This window comes from Schistocerca piceifrons, chromosome 9 (assembly GCF_021461385.2).
Source record: "Schistocerca piceifrons isolate TAMUIC-IGC-003096 chromosome 9, iqSchPice1.1, whole genome shotgun sequence".
Lineage (NCBI taxonomy): Eukaryota > Metazoa > Arthropoda > Insecta > Orthoptera > Acrididae > Schistocerca > Schistocerca piceifrons.
In genome coordinates, this window is record NC_060146.1 from 21,619,211 (window position 1) to 21,637,249 (window position 18,039).

The 18,039-nt window shown below is 44.8% G+C and overlaps 1 non-coding gene across 1 annotated transcript; it reads right to left on the minus strand.

The window, feature by feature from the left end:
- Nucleotides 1-6,225: 6,225 nt before the first annotated feature.
- Nucleotides 6,226-6,297, minus strand: Trnae-cuc. The gene has a single exon. It is a non-coding gene; the product is annotated as a tRNA-Glu (tRNA).
- Between the last annotated feature and the right edge of the window lie 11,742 nt (nt 6,298-18,039).

Here is an 18,039-nt window from a genome sequence, read left to right on the forward strand (position 1 = left end):
GGATTTATTTTGTTGCGAGTCCGCATTCCTCCTGGGAATGCTGCCTGACTGTAAGTGCATTCACCATGTCTGCCAGTTATGCCTGGTTTGTGTAGGTGGTGGTCCAGAGAGAGAAAAATATGGGGGAGCGAGAAGGGGCGGGGGGGGGGGGGGGGTGCGTGGCCCTTAAACTGTTAGCAGCGTTTATGTGCAAATGCGTCGACAAGTTATGACAAGTTTTGCTGTGGCGGGACGCTCTCTCCCTGGACGACTGCCCGCCATTTGTGATAGCTACTAGGTCGGAGGTGATTACACATATATCGCGCAAATTTCTCTACCACGCCTGGGGAGCTTGTCTGGATTACCGTTAGACAGATGTGTCGATCTGGCCCGTTCGCGGTTTTGGAGGCCACATTATTACGAGCAGTTCCGCACCGTATTAGCATTATCCGGTGTGCATTTGCAATAGTCTTTGATAATTTCACACAAGACTTGGGATCAGTTTGCCGTTATTACCATGAGCATGAGAGCTCTCTGCCAGAAGTATGAGGGTGTTATGGCGACATGATTCCGTTGTGGTTTTCACAGATAGTGGACTATTCTCTCTAGAGGTGTCCTCGAAATACACTAGCTTTGGCTGGAGACATCAGAGTTTTACTATGACTTCACATAATCTAGTAATACAGTGTGGTAATTTTTTATATGCCCTACACTATCTTTGACTTATAGACGTCTCTATGATATCACTGTTTCTATCAACGTGTTCGTTTCTATTACTATGACGTCACCACTAGTAATGGAGTGGTGGCTTAGCAATGGCACACAAATCGGGATCAAACTGACAACTTCATGGCGTCGACGCTACGCAAAGCGACGACGTGACGCAAAACGTTGCCACACTGTCACATGACGTCGTGACGTGTTCCGTAAACATAATTGTACTTAGATATCTGCCTAGGTGTGGTCTCTGCAGATGTCACCTAATATTGTTATTAACAAATAGACGTAGAGTGGCGTAATTTGTTATAAACATATAGACACAACACTTCCCTACGCTCCAGAGTGCATCCTGCTATAAAATAGGAAAATTGTGGAAAATGGATGAGAAATATGTAAGAGTGTGGAAAAATATTGAAAAATACGTGTAAATGAGAGTACTTGCGTATCTGTCTTGGTGTGAACTATGCTGCTGCTGTCACGTATATTGTTATTAACTAACAGAAAACTCAAGTGACGTCACTTAAAAATAATTTGATAGTAACAAATGCACACATCCTGACCCTGTGCTGTCCAGCTTCTGAGTAACCCCTGACACACAAGTGCCCCAGTTATCAAAGATGGAACGGTGAAGCAGGTGCATAATCCTCACTGTTATAGAGGGAGAGGGGGGGTTCCCGCCATTTTTATGTCACATGGCCCAATTGCCTGGGCGATTCCCCCTTTCATCAAATCCCCTTGGTTTTCCGGGGTGAGGAAGTGGAGGAAGCAAGGAGCCCAAGTAGATAGCCTGATATCGGATGCCATAAGATGATTTTCTGCACCCTTGCTGTTCGACTGAGAGCGGAAAAGCTGAAAATCTGAGAACGCAAGCTCAGGAGAATAAAGTGCGTGCGGAATGACATCCCAACCCAACTCTTGTATACTGCTATTTGTCCGTCTGGCAGAATGTGAATAGGCGTTATTGTGGAGTGGCATAACTTCCCGCAAACTTCCTGGTTGTTGTTGGATTGTGTCTGCAAGACGTCTCAGTTGTTAACAATAAACGTCAGCAGTGACGGTCACACCACACCGTCACTGTTGTTCCACCAGGTGCACAACATTATTTCTTGTGAATTCGTGCAGGTCTGTTTACTGGCAGTTGCTGCTTCGTTTGTATTCAACCATTCCTTTCTTGTCATTATGTTAGCATAGAGAAGCTGTCTGTTGTCACCAGCAGCGGTACAGAATAGGAATGGTCGGTGTTGTTCACTAACCAATTGATGACGAACAAGCTGAGATGGACATAAGGCCACTCGCTGATGTTTTTGATTTTGGCTTAGAGGATCCTGTATCCATACGCCCGATTTTTGAACCTTACCCATTGCATACAATAGATGCACGATGGTGGAATGGTCACAGCTCATCACAATCGCCAGTACTCGTGTGCACTGGCGTGGATCATTGTAGATTAATGTGTGTAAACAATCTTCATCAAACCCCTAAGCTATTCTTGAACGTCTAGAGTCACTAATGTGAAAGCGATTCTCCTTAAAACGAGAATACATTTCCATGTCGTGCTCTTTGTAATGGCATTATCCCCATACACAGCGCAAATGCTTCTCGCTGCCTCTCCTGTTGTCACCCCTCCATTGTACTCAAACAGAGGAATATGTAGGAAATGTTCCTATTTCTGCACTTGCCACTCCATTTTCCAGCGTCCACAGCTCCACTCACTATCTACAAGTAACAAAATGACAATAAGTTAACTCAAATAGTAACGATGAACTACAAATAAGAAGTGACAGTCGATAAAAAAAACCATAGAACCGTAATACCAACATGCAAAAAAAAAAAAAAAAAAAAAAAAAAAAAAAAAAAAAAAGCTACGAACTTCTGCATCTATCTAATATTATAACTAGTGTTGACACTAATCACCTCACCTGAGTTGTGGCGGTACTCGGTGCTTCCACTTATTAAAGTGATTGTTTGGTTGCAGTCTTAATTTTTCCTCAACTTAACATGGAACGTGTTGCTGAGAAGGTGGTACTGCAAAACAATATCATCTTCTGAGATCTTGAACTTTCCAAAGAATCACATGTCGAATTAGAGGATTTCAGGACGGCTATCACGAAAGCTGGAATTAAATTCTGAAGGCGCATGTGGGATTCCAGAGTCAGTTTCACACTTTAGATTTTTTTAGTAAACAGCAAGTAAACACCGGAGCAGGCACATGCGCGAGGGCACTTCTTACTGCGACCTTAACGCCGGGACTTGCGTCGCAGGCGAACGAAACGTGTGTTACATCTACATCTACATTCTACATTTATACTCCGCAAGCCACCCAACGGAGTGTGGCGGAGGGCACTTTATGTGCCACTGTCATTACCTCCCTTTTCTGTTCCAGCCGCGTATGGTTCGCGGGAAGAACGACTGCCTGAAAGCCTCCGTGCGCTCTCGAATCTCTCTTATTTTACATTCGTGATCTCCTCGGGAGGTATAAGTAGGGGGAAGAAATATACTCGATACCTCATCCAGGAACGCACCCTCTCGAAACCTGGCGAGCAAGCTACACCGCGATGCAGAGCGCCTCTCTTGCAGAGTCTGCCACTTGAGTTTGCTAAACATCTCCGTAACGCTATCACGGTTACCAAATAACCCTGTGACGAAACCCGCCGCTCTTCTTTGGATCTTCTCTATCTCCTCCGTCAACCCGATCTGGTACGTATCCCACACTGATGAGCAATACTCCAGCATAGGTCGAACGAGTGTTTCGTAAGCCACCTCCTTTGTCGATGGACCACATTTTCTAAGGACTCTCCCAATGAATCTCAACCTGGCACCCGCCTTACCAACAATTAATTTTATGTGATCATTCGACTTCAAATCGTTCCGCACGCATACTCCCAGATATTTTACACAAGTAACTGCTACCAGTGCTTGTTCCGCTATCATATAATCATACAATAAGGGATCCTTCTTTCTATGTATTCGCAATACATTACATTTGTCTATGTTAAGGGTCAGTTGCCACTCCCTGCACCAAGTGCCTATCCGCTGCAGATCTTCCTGCATTTCGCTACAATTTTCTAATGCTGCAACTTCTCTGTATACTACAGCATCATCCGCGAAAAGCCGCATGGAACTTCCGACACTATCTACTAGGTCATTTATATATATTGTGAAAAGCAATGGTCCCATAACACTCCCTTGTTGCACGCCAGAGGTTACCTTAACGTCTGTAGACGTCTCTCCATTGATAACAACATGCTGTGTTCTGTTTGCTAAAAACTCTTCAATCCAGCCACATAGCTGGTCTGATATTCCGTAGGCTCTTACTTTGTTTAGCAGGCGACCGTGCGGAACTGTATCGAACGCCTTCCGGAAGTCAAGGAAAATAGGATCTACCTGGGAGCCTGTATCTAATATTTTCTGGGTCTCATGAACAAATAAAGCGAGTTGGGTCTCACACGATCGCTGTTTCCGGAATCCATGTTGATTCCTACAGAGTAGATTCTGAGTTTCCAAAAACGACATGATACGCGAGCAAGAAACATGTTCTAAAATTCTACAACAGATCGACGTCAGAGATATAGGTCTATAGTTTTGCGCATCTGCTCGACGACCCTTCTTGAAGACTGGGGCTACCTGTGCTCTTTTCCAATCATTTGGAGCCTTCCGTTCCTCTAGAGACTTGCGGTACTCTGTGTAGAATCGAATTGGTATCCCGTCAGGTCCAGTGGACTTTCCTCTGTTGAGTGATTCCAGTTGCTTTTCTATTCCTTGGACACTTATTTCGATGTCAGCCTTTTTTCGTTTGTGCGAGGATTTAGAGAAGGAACTGCAGTGCGGTCTTCCTCTGTGAAACAGCTTTTGAAAAAGCTGTTTAGTATTTCAGCTTTACGCGTGTCATCCTCTGTTTCAGTGCCATCATCATCCCGAAGTGTCTGGATATGCTGTTTCGAGCCACTTACTGATTTAACGTAAGACCAGAACTTCCTAGGATTTTCTGTCAAGTCGGTACACAGAATTTTACTTTCGAATTCAATGAACGCTTCACGCATAGCCCTCCTTACGCTAACTTTGACATCGTTTAGCTTCTGTTTGTCTGAGAGGTTTCGGCTGCGTTTAAACTTGGAGTGAAGCTCTCTTTGCTTTCGCAGTAGTTTCCTAACTTCGTTGTTGAACCACGGTGGGTTTTTCCCGTTCCTCACAGTTTTAGTCGAAACAGAAATTTTCGTTTTGATCTGTTAGGTAGTCTGAAATCTGCCTTCTATTGCTCCGGCTAAAAAGATAAACCTTCCTCCCTTTTTTTATATTCCTATTAACTTCCATATTCAGGGATGCTGCAACGGCCTTATGATCACTGATTCCCTGTTCTGCACTTACAGAGTCGAAAAGTTCGGGTCTGTTTGTTATCAGTAGGTCCAAGATGTTATCTCCACGAGTCGGTTCTCTGTTTAATTGCTCCAGGTAATTTTCGGATAGTGCACTCAGTATAATGTCACTCGATGCTCTGTCCCTACGACCCGTCCTAAACATCTGAGTGTCCCAGTCTATATCTGGTAAATTGAAATCTCCACCTAGGACTATAACATGCTGAGAAAATTTATGTGAAATGTATTCCAATTTTTCTCTCAGGTGTTCTGCCACTAATGCTGCTGAGTCGGGAGGTCGGTAAAGGGAGCCAATTATTAACCTAGCTCGGTTATTGAGTGTAACCTCCACCCATAATAATTCACAGGAACTATCCACTTCTACTTCACTACAGGATAAGCTACTACTAACAGCGACAAACACGCCACCACCGGTTGCATGCAATCTATCCTTTCTAAACACCGTCTGTGCCTTTGTAAAAATTTCGGCAGAATTTATCTCTGGCTTCAGCCAGCTTTCTGTACCTATAACGATTTCAGCTTCGGTGCTTTCTATCAGTGCTTGAAGTTCCGGTACTTTACCAATGCAGCTTCGACAGTTTACAATTACAATACCGATTGCTGCTTGGTCCCCGCATGTCCTGACTTTGCCCCGCACCCTTTGGGCTGTTGCCCTTTCTGTACTTGCCCGAGGCCATCTAACCTAAAAAACCGCCCAGTCCACGCCACACAACCCCTGCTACCCGTGTAGCCGCTTGCTGCGTGTAGTGGACTCCTGGCCTATCCAGTGGAACCCGAAACCCCACCACCCTATGGCGCAAGTCGAGGAATCTGCTGCTTGTCTTGATGCTATGAACGTCAGTTAACACAGTTGAAGGCTAAAATGTTATTAATATATTTGTTTATTCAATTTTTTTATAGCGAACCGAACTTTGTGATGGTGAGTTGTACGGGTTTCTCCTTCACTTCAGATGGTACTGTAGTTACGTCACTGATGGAGCCATCATTATGCTTGAGTTTCAAGCGACAGGATGAGTTTTCTGTAACACTGTTGTAGTGTCAGAAACAATTAATAATGATAAATACACATTTCGGAAAGAAATATAACAGTACTCAACTGCGATGTGTCTATGAGCAGTTATGTACTTCTGTTGTGTGTTGCAGAATAAAATTTTTCCGGTACCGGGAATCGAACCCGAGCCTCCTGGGTGAGAGCCAGGTATCCTAGCCACTAGACCATACCGGAGATAGTTTGCAGTTCTACCAGCAACGTAGAAATTCTTAGGACAGACTGGCCTGCGTTACGTTAAACTGAACGTAAGAATGACGCCCACGGCCGACTTTGTCGAATTCGGACGTAGTATATTTTTGGGCGGCGCGTGTCTGGGCACGGCAAGCTGGCTTTCTGTGGGTCAGGAAGTATAAACATAGCGAGCAACCGGCAAGGAGGACCTCGTCATCACGAAGCAGGGGTGCCTCGGCCTACGAAAGCTGCCATCTTAATTTCTTGTCTCTTAAAGGCAACACACTTCTAATCTCAAAATTAGCAAGAATTGATAATCGAGTGTTTTGTGTAAGCATACATAAACCTCTTTCGCATTCACACAGTCCACACATGTTAGTAAAAGCAGCTGTTTGTGCATCGAATCGGATATCGGATGACGACGATTCCCTCGTTTCGTCAGGTTTCGCCACTGTGATGCAGAAAAGGGTAAAAGAGAGGTGATGTGTGGTGTAAAGACTTCGTAAAGAGACGAGAAACCTGTTCTCTCATTAAGATACTCTGAGCTGAAGATATATCCACGTGATTGTTATAATTACTTCAGGAACATTACACAAACCTATTTCAATTTTCTGTTGCTTGCAACACCTACGATTGAAACGAATGGTACAATAGTACCATCAAACGAAACACTGTCAGCGGTACTACGATTTATCGTGTGCTGCAGAGACTATGAAGACTTCAAATAGGCATCTGTACACGTCTGCATTATGCAAGTGTTGACTTTTGCTTTCATCTCTTTTTGCCCCGGATTAATAATGACTTCGATTTAATTTTTTTCTTTTCCTCTCCTGTAGTTAAGTTCTGGGAGAATTTATCTTTGTAATAACGAAATGTTTGCCTCTGACACCGTCAGTTGCTTAGTATTTTGTTATAAGTATGGAACCTACCTCTTTGCTCTACTTTGGTAGCAGCTTGCAACAAGACAAACTTTCCAGTAGTAAAATAAACTTATCCAGAAATTTTCAATGTTTTGCCTTATGTTGCATGAATAGTGCCCCCACGAGCACTGCATTACAACGCACATTTGCTTATCTAAGCCTGCTCGTTGTTGGACTTAGGCATATTACACTGAAGCGCCAAAGAAACTAGTACAGGCATACGTATTCAAATGACAAAGATGTGTAAACAGACATGCTGCGGTCGTCAACGCCAAGTGTCTGGTGCAGTTTTTAGATCTTACTGCTGCTTCAATGACAGGTCATCAAGATTTAAGTGAGTTTGAACGTGGTGTTACAGTCGGCGCACGAGCGATGGGACACAGCACCTCCGAGGTAGCGATTAAGTGGGGATTTTCCCGTACGACCATTTCACGGCAGTACCGTTGATATCAGGAATCCCGTAAAACATCAAATCTCCTCCATAAAAGGGACCAACGAGGACTGAAGAGATTCGTTCAACGTGACACAAGCGCAAACCTTCCGCAAATTGCTGCAGTTTTCAATGCTGGGCCATCAACAAGTGTCAGCGTGCAAACCATTCATCGAAACATCATCGATGTGGGCTTTCGGAGCCGAAGGCCCACTCGTGTACCCTTGATGACTGCAGAACACAAAAGCTTTACGCCTCAACTCGGTCCGTCAACACCAACATTGAACTGTTGATGATTGGAACCATGTTGCCTGGTCGGACGAGCCTCGTTTCAATTTGTATCGAGCGGATGGGCGTGTATGGGTATGGAGACAACCTTATGAATCCAAGGAACCTCCATGTCAGCAGGGGACTGTTCAAGCTGGTGGAGGCTTTGTAATGGTGTGGGGTGAGTGCAATTGTAGTGATGTGGGACCCCTGATACGTCTAGATACGACTCAGGTGACACAGACGTAATTATCCTGTCTGATCACCTGCATCCATTCATGTCCATTGTGCATTCCGACGGACTTGGCCAATTCCAGCAGGACAAACGCGACACCCCACACGTCCTGAATTGCTACCGAGTGGTTCCAGCAATACTCTTCTGAATTTAAACGCTTCCACTGGCCACCAAAACTCCCCAGACATGAACATTATTGACCATATCTGGGATGCCTTGCAACGTGCTGTTCAGAAGAGATCTCCACACCCTCTTATGGATTTATGGACAGCCCTGCAGGATTCATGAGTGTCAATTCCCTCCAGCAGTACTTCATACGTTAGTCGAGTCCATGCCACTGTGTGTTGCGGCACTTCTGCGTGATCGCGGGGGCCCTACACGATATTGGGCAGGTGTTGCAGTTTCTTTGGCGCTTCTCAGTGTTGCATGCGTGCAGAAGCTTGAAAGTCGATGAAGCCTGAGGCAGTTTTGACAGTCCGAATAGTTACGCAGAATTACATTGCAGTCAAATATACTTGCTCACAATGGTTGGTCATTCATGCTTGTCAATCTTGCACTTGCGCGCGTGGTCACCTTGAGTTGGCGTGCAACCGACAGAGTGCTTCTCTCTCTCTCTCTCTCTCTCTCTCTCTCTCTCTCTCTCTCTCTCTCTCCACCAGCTGTTTCCTCTTTTCCAGCTGAGTGGTTTTGTTCTGAATGGAGAGCCAATAGAGTAGTCCAGTTAATGCGATACAGACACTACAGCAACAGCTGTATATAAACGTCCTGTGTTACAGATGGGTTTATAATATTAGTCTGCGAAACGTTGTGACGGAAGGTACTTTTAATTGCATGATGAAAGCTCATCGGGTTAAATATTATGTTATATTATGTTAACCGGGAACCTAGAAACGACGGAGAGGTTCCGTCCCCGCCGCAGTGGTCCGCATCCCTACGACGACTACCGCAGTCCACTTGACCCCTTCGCCGCCCCACACCGAACCCAGGGTTATTGTGCGGTTCAGCTCCCGGTGGACACCCCCCCCCCCCCCCCCCCCCCCCCCCAGGGAACGTCTGACACCAGACGAGTGTAACCCCTATGTTTGCGTGGTAGAGTAATGGTGGTGTACGCGTACGTGGAGAACTTGCTTGCGCAGCAATCGCCGACGTAGTGTAGCTGAGGCGGAATAAGAGGAACCAGCCCGCATTTGCCGAGCAGATGGAAAACCGCCTAAGAACCATCCACAGACTGGCCGGCTCACCGGACCTCGACCCAAATCCGCAGGGCGGATATGGTCTAAGACCACAGGCTTTAAATTCTCTTTGGAGAAGATTGTTTGTGTAGATTTTAACCGTTCCCGTTCTCTTTTTAATCTCCATGTTTTAAAACTAGGAGACACTGTTCTCACCGTTAAGGAAAACGTAAAATATCTCGAGCTTATTTTTGATGAGAAGCTCACATGGTTGCCACACCTAAAGGATCTAAAAGTCCGCTGTTTCAAGGCTTTAAACGTCCTTAAATGCGTCAGTCATAGGTCCTGGGGCGCTGACAGGGCACGTCTGCTCCAACTTTATAAGGCCTTTGTGCGACCTCGACTCGAATACGGATGTCAAGCTTATGAATCTGCAAGACCTTCGTATCTCAAAATGTTGGATGTGATTCACCATGAGGGTATTAGGCTTTCAACGGGGGCTTATCGCACGAGTCCAGTTGCTAGTCTATGTGTCGAGGTTGGACAGCCTCCGCTGTCCATTCGGCGTCTTCTCCTCGTGGTACGGCAAGCATACAGGGCCGAGTCCACTCCTATTTCGTTGGCGTCCAACACCTTTTCACAGCCGGCACTGGAACTTCTCTTCCGCCACCGTCCGAAGGCAACAAAGCCGTTTGGCATCAGTGCAAAGGAGAGTCTCGAGTCAGTACACCTGGAGGGAATTAAGGTCCTCAACCAGGGATGGAGTAGGGCATCTCCCTCGCTACTACAAAGGCCGAGATTACTTCTTGATCTGGCTGCTTACAAGAAGTATTGTACCCCGGACCACCTTTTTAAAATTAAATTTGTGGTGTCACCGCCAGACACCACACTTGCTAGGCGGTAGCTTTAAATCGGCCGCGGTCCATTAGTACATGTCGGACCCGCGTGTCGCCACTGTCAGTGATCGCAGACCGAGCGCCACCACACGGCAGGTCTCGAGAGACACACTACTACTCGCCCCAGTTGTACGGACGACTTAGCTAGCGATGCAACACTGACGAAGCCTCGTTTATTTGCAGAGAAGATAGTTAGAATAGCCTTCAGCTAAGTCAATGGCTACGACCTAGCAAGGCGCCATAGCAATTGATAGTTATCGTATGAAGCATGTGTCATCAAGAACGATGTATACAAATGATGGATTAAAGTTAAGTATTCCAGAAGCTTCGTACTTTTCTTTATAACATTCATTACGTATCCTGTTTCAGACCTCACGCCATCCTGCGTGAGCTTATAGCTTGCATTTCGGCCTTCTCTAGCAATATAACAAAATTTACTGAGACTTTAGACCGCCATTCAGATTTTATTACTGTTTACACGGATGGGTCTAAACAGGGGGATTTTATGGGCTGCTCTGCTGTGTTTTCCGATACTGTCCGTAGGATAGAGCTCCCAGAGCAGATCTCAGTTTACTGTGGAGAACTGTTTGCCATTCTGAAAGCATTAGAGCATATGCAACGACATCATGGCAAGAAATTCATCATCTGCTCCGATTCCCAAAGTGCTCTACACGCTCTTGAACAGATGTACTCAGCAGATCGGATGGTGCAAGAAGTGCAGGACGCACTCCTGCTCTTGCAGAAGCAGGGCAAGGATGTAATTTTCTGCTGGGTTCCAGGGCACATAGGAATTCCTGGAAATGAACTTACAGACGCGGCTGCCAAGGTGGCTTGCTCCATCCCACTTCCTGCTCGCTGTTCCGTCCCCCTGGAGGCAATAACATCATTCGTGACTCGGAAGGTCATGCGTTGGTGGGAGACTCAGTGGCTGGAAGTGAGGGATAATAAGTTGCGAGCGGGGAAGGATTCAATCCGACCGTGGCCTTCCTCCTTCCGACAACGACGAGCTGAGGAAGTAGCCCTTATACGGCTTCGAATAGGACATTGTCCATTGACACATGGTTTTCTGTTACGTCGTAAGGAGCCACCAACGTGTCACATATGTGGGACACAGCTGTCGATACGACATATTTTAACTGAGTGTGTTTTATATGCGGGTTTGAGGGAAGATTTAAGTTTCCCACCAGACCTGCCCTCTATTTTAACTAATAATGAGGAGTGTGGCTAGAGTTTTACGTTTTTGTGTGATGTCTGGACTTCTTCCCAAAATATTGGGATTGAGATCTTAATGTGCTGTAAAGTGGTTTGGTCAAACAATTATTTGTAAGTGGTCACCCAGCCACAGTTAATTGTTTTTGCCTGTTTTGTACTGGTATTTTATTTTTAGTTTTTTCTACCTGTTTCGATGTGCTGTGTTCAATCTTGAAGTTTGAGCATTTACAATTCTCGCAAAGGCCGGCTCTGAATTGATCCGTGTTTAACAGATCTTGGCAGCACTCGACAACATTTATTTTGGGAACGGGCGCTGATAACCTCGTTGTTGCGCGCCCTAAAACACTAATCATCATCATCGTGCCGGGGACCGTCGCTCCTTCCCACCCGGAAAGCCGTGCGTTAGACCGCACGGCCAACCGGGCGGGCCAGGGGCGAAATGTTAGTAACCGGCTTAAAACAGGAATCAGTACAGTACGATGGATCGTGGTAGAGACGTGACAGAAAGACAGATAGCAGCTCTCACATTTGGCCGCGACCATGATCCCTCTGCGAATGAAGTTGTTCGATTTGTTCTCGTATCAACGTCTGCTGTCCAATGTGTCTACGAGATATGATGTGCCAGTCGCAGCCAAGTAAACCACCGTGAGAATAGTGGCTTTAGAAAGGAACGGACCTAGGCAGGTCGGAGACGAATGCCACGGTCTATCGGGACAGTTGCATTCAGGAAACGCTGCTGTCAATCAGTGCAGGTCTATCTCAACATTGCGAGGGCAGCTGCACTCAATGGACATTTGGAGTAGGGAAAGGTGAGGTTTCGTGAATAATTTCAACTTTTTGGGCCCCAAAAGGAGAGTAAATACGTAATTATGCGTTTTAAGTTGAGTTTCTTTTGATTAAGGAATATATCTTCGAGAACTGGTCCGCCTCATTGGAAATAGCAAAATTTAAAATTTTGAAACGACGAAAAAATTAAAAGTTGTTGGCTCTATTTGTTTTGTAAATGAGTCTACCTGAATCAGTGTAAACTGTCACACAGCCGCACACAATATGGAAGATTATAATTTTAACTGTTCCAGTAGATGTTACGTGCATTTCGCACAGCCGACTTGGACATGACCAGCATCCCCCATATAACTTCATGAAACCACGCTTTGCACTCATCACACCTCAACCATCCCCCTTTGTTCTCATATTTAGGGCGTTAATATTAGAGTTTGCAGAAACTACAAAGTATGTTTTATTGATCCGACTCAGCTTCAGGTGATGATAAAGATGAATCCTCTTCTGGACTTTTTCTCTGCCTCGTGATGACTGGATGTTGTGTGCTGTCCTTAGGTTAGTTAGGTTTAAGTAGTTCTAAGTTCTAGGGGACTGGTGACCGTAGATGTTAAGTCCCATAGTGCTCAGAGCCATTTTCTTTTGGACTTCATTGTTTGTCTTGAACATTCAGCGCATTTCTGCAACCTTCGACCGTCTTTCTTTTTCAGTTTTCAAAATGCAATTTTCTCTTCTCTCTTGTAAGACGGAGATGAGCTGGCGAAGTCAGATGGCAAGCTGAATTTTTCTCTCTCCGCGCACGTACGGTACCCGTGTCGTTAGGGTTAGCAAAACTGAATAAAATAATAATGATGATGATGATGATGGTTTCCTGAACTATGACTTCCCGAAATCTTGGAGTTGCAGGGCGTGGATTTATGTGTGATACCGTGGTAGCAGGGCGGTACTTATCAATGAGGGATGTCGACGAAGGAAGGAATTTGCGTTATTTTATTTGGTTGGAATTGAAGGGGAAAATTCGTATGCACTCCACTCCCTTCACAGTGTTCACTGCATTGGACAGACGTGGAAAAATTTTACCGAAAACAAATTTTGTAGTGGAGGCTGAGTAGTTATTGTGCATAATTAGGCTACAGAAATAGTTTAATAAAGAAGAAGTAATACAGATTCAGAAAGCTCCCGGAAGACTGATTCTCGTAGCCCAATTACGTTATTATGTTTTAAGTGTAGGCAGTTGCTCAAATTTGTAACAGAGTTGTTCTGTTGACCGACTTAGTTGGTGCTATACAACTGGTAGTGGAAATATTTATAACCGGCATTCATGCTGTGTTTCAATAACAACCTTATTTTAAACAGAATTAAGAAGTTAAAGTTAGGTTGTTAGGCCGCGTCATATTTCTTCAGACAATAGACGTTCCGACCCCTCTGCTGGGATCTTCTTCAAGTCTTCTGGTGCCCCTTATAGATTGATCACTCTCAAAGAACAGTGTCGCCTTCTCATGTATAGGGGAGTTTTCCCCGCACTTGTGGGATTATTGGTTTGAAAAGTCTTGGGCTACCATTGGTCGGCCATCGTCATTGGATGGTAAAGAAGTTTTCCCGCGCTAATGTCGAAGAAGGGAGGCTTATTGGCTAAAACTTCTGCGACTGCCATTGGTGGGCCAACATCATTGGTTAGAAAGGTATTTTCTCGCTTTTACACTAGCTGTGAGTTACTGCCCGAGACGGGATTCGAACCTGCGACAGTAGCGGTCGCGCGGTTTCGGACTGCAGCGGCCGGCCGAACCCTAATTGATCCGCATCTCCGGTTAATCCACATCTCCTTCACTTGTGAATAGTGCTGGAGAACCATTGCCGCTAAAATTGTTACTAGAACTTAAATGGTGTCAGGTTGGAGGAATAATCTACTACCAGCCATTTCTGAGCCCGCTGACTTGATGCTCACATTGAATAAAGTGACTGGTGAGGCTGTGTACCCGGGAGAGCTTGTCGACGCTTTTGAAAATATTCCAGGATGCTCAGACATAGGTGTTAATGAGGTAAATGTTAATGTGCAGTTTGGGCGATCACGAAAGTCATCTGTTTGTACGTCTGCTGACCGTGATGGTGGACTATTGACGAAGTTGGCACTCAGTCCGAATACATACAGAGGCAACGAAACAGCTGAACAATGTAGTGGTCTGTTTTGAACACCCGGCGGAAGCAACTTCGGGCAAATTGATGCTGGTGAACGCTTGCGTTACCGTACTGTAGGCTACATAAGCGATGCAATAGGCTGGCTCAGAGAAAACTGATTATTACAGCGTACGAAACTCAGTTCTTTTAATTCATGTCTATTTACTTGAAAATAAATGTTACGTGCGTGTTTTCGCCATTTAACCAATGACATTCTGGTTTTTCTTAATTTCCCGATTATCCGGATTTTCGATAATCCGGATAAACTAGGTTTCAGCTTACTCCACATAAAGGAGGTTTAGTGTAGTTATAAACATCTGTTTCGTGTGACCTGTGTATAGTGTGTCAGTCAGCCACTTTTCTGTATCATCTTTTCAATTATTTTCTTCCCTCTAGTTTTGATTGTTTTTGTTCCTAGTGCCGTCTTCAGGCAAATTATCTTATAGGTGCTTTCGCTTCGCTCATGTATTCCAGTGTGGTAAACTTTTCTCAGGGGTATCCCACAGTACTTGTCTCATTTCACTTAATATCTACAGTGCGTGATCGGAACCGTTGTTCTCGGGGGTGGGCGGGGGGTGAGGGAGGTAACTTTGCTTTCTGGGTCAGAGGTATGTGCATGTTACACGGACGACGAGGGGACATGTGTACATCTGCCAGTGATCCTTCACTAATCGGTTAAGTTCTGCAACCATTATGCATGAAGATTCCGAGTGATTTCAAGAAATTATTTGACATCTGCCTTTGTACCTATAGATTTCAGCAATAGCTTTATTACTCTTCCATAACTTCCGGTTGTTCATTAAGTACCTTCAATTTCTTATATTTATGTCCGCTTAAGTGACCCTAACGTTAATATAAGAATTTGAGAAGAAATTTTATATAAATATTTGTAGAAAAAAAATTTCCGGTTCCGAACCCGAGCCTCCTGAGTGAGAGCCAGGTATTCTAGCCACTAGACCATACCGGAGCAATTATCCTTTCCTGCAAGTAGAGTCAGAGTATCGAAATGGGAAACTTGTCTGGGATAAATTCCAGTCGTGTTTCTGGGACGCGCTTAACAACATCGAGTATGGAGGTAGTGCATTTCCGCACACCGCTGGTCCGGCACCGCAAGCCGCCTTCTCCCGGCGTTGCAGTGATATGTATAGTAGCAGCAAAAACGTCTCCCCCAGGCTCCATCTGTCTGTCGGCTTATACGAACTGCCCTCTTTAATTTCTCGATGTAAATGCTGCCTATATCAGGTGTCAGTTAAATCACGGAAGAACAAAATATACAAATGCAGAAAATGAAAAAGGCGAAGTGTAATACATACGTATAAAAAAATGAGGTTGTCAGAAAATGCAATATGGCCAATCACGATGGTTAGAGGACAAATGCTAGGCTGTAGAAACATGAATGACTAGAGAAGAAAATAGATGCGGCCTGTAGGAGAAGCATCTAGGAGAGAAGGATCTGTATGAATATCAAGAGCTCGCATGGCAAGCCAGTACTGAGAAAAGAAGGGAAAACTGAAAGGCCGAATGAGCATAGACAAGGACTATGAACTTGAAGGCAGTTTTATAGACAGGAAAGAGGAAATAGAAGAAGATGAGGTGGGAGATATACAGCGAGAAGAATTTGACGGACCCAAGTGGAGACAAGGCCCCAGGAACATTCCCTCAGAATTGTTGAGATTCTTGGGAGGACTGCCTTGATATGTAAGAGAGAGAGAAGTGATCTCATACTACTCGATGAATGAAATAATTCCAATTCGAAAGAAAGCACATGCCGTCAGGTGTGAATACCACCGAACCACCTGTTCAGTGGTTGCGAAATACTGATGCTAATTATTTACAGAAGAATAGAAAAACCGGTAGGAACCGACCTCGTGGGGCAGCTGTTTGGGTCACGCAGAAATGTAGGAACACGTGATGCAGTACCGACCGTACGGTGGTCCCCATCCATGGGAGTATTACACCTTGGGGAATAAAATAGTAATTTCTCAGCGTTAAAAAAAGGGTTCAGTTTTGTTTCGGTCACGAAACTAAATTATCACTACTTCCCAGGACTATAACACTGATTACATAAGTTACCAATAATTACATTTTTTATTTCAAGTACTAGCACTAATGCGTTAGCCAGTCAGTGGAGGTTACACACTACACATGGAGTTTGTTCTTTGTACCATTTATCTATGGCAGAAAATTGAGACAAATGTATCACATATGCTCAAATATCTTATGAAAGTGCCTTCTCCGGGTTGTGGGTAGTTCGCGACAATAGACCTGCTTCGTTATTCACTTTGGAACAATAAACGAACTAATTTGACAGTGAAACTTCCTGGCAGATTAAAACTGTGTGCCCGACCGAGACTCGAACTCGGGACCTTTGCCTTTCGCGGGCAAGTGCTCTACCATCTGAGCTACCGAAGCAGGACTCATGCCCGGTACTCACAGCTTTACTTCTGCCAGTACCTCGTCTCCTACCTTCCAAACTTTACAGAAGCTCTCCTGCAGAGTGAAAATCTCATTCTGGAAACATCCCCAAGGCTGTGGCTAAGCCATGTCTCCGCAGTATCCTTTCTTTCAGGAGTGCTAGTTCTGCAAGGCTCGCAGGAGAGCTTCTGTAAAGTTTGGAAGGTAGGAGACGAGGTACTGGCAGAAGTAAAGCTGTGAGTACCGGGCGTGAGTCGTGCTTCGGTAGCTCAGATGGTAGAGCACTTGCCCGCGAAAGGCAAAGGTCCCGATTTCGAGTCTCGGTCGGGCACACAGTTTTAATCTGCCAGGAAGTTTCATATCAGCGCACACTCCGCTGCAGAGTGAAAATCTCATTCTGGTAATTTGACAGTACTACAGTAACTACGTAATGGCTGCTGCTCTGGTGTATGGACTACACTGTATTATCATTATCATCATTATCGTCATCATCATTACACGTAGTAGTAGTAGTAGTAGTGGTAGTATTACTGGTACTAGTAATGAGACACAAAACGTTAGCACCCCGAAGTCTCCCAGTTAGTGCGATTTCAGGAGTAAGGAGTGCAATCAAGTAATATATAAACAGTAAGTATCGTGCACAGAGTTTAACCTGGGTGATTTTTAATGGGGTTGCAGAAGTGGGCGAAGAAAGTGTCACTAGGAAGAGGAGTGCTGCAGAGAAAGTATGTTTCGTAACAAGTGTCTGTTGTCAGAGTGGATAGTTAGTTTTCTTTCTGAGGATGAGTCGTAAGTAGCGCTTGCAATGCACTCATAGTTCTTTAATCATTCTAGGAAAAAAGGCTATTACAAATAAGCTGTAGCAATTGTCTCGTTGTATCTTAGTTCTTGTTTTAGTAAATTTTCAAAATTGTTCGTAATTGTTTTTCATTCTAAAGTTCAGCTAGACCCTAATGCTGATGATGATGTAAGGAAGGAGGGGGGCGGGAGGGCATATTAGCTAATATCTGATTTCACTCAGGAATAATGGCGTGAGAAAGGTTGGGAACCACTATCTTAGAAGATAGGTTGAAGAAAAGCAAACCTACATTTATAGCACTTGTAGATTTAGAGGAAGCGCATTGTAGTTCCACGGAAATAGTCTTTGTTATTAGCAGCGAGCGAAAAGTCATATACAACTTGCACAGAGACCAGCCTGCAGTTATGCGAGACAAACTACATGAAAGGGAATCAGTAGTTCAGA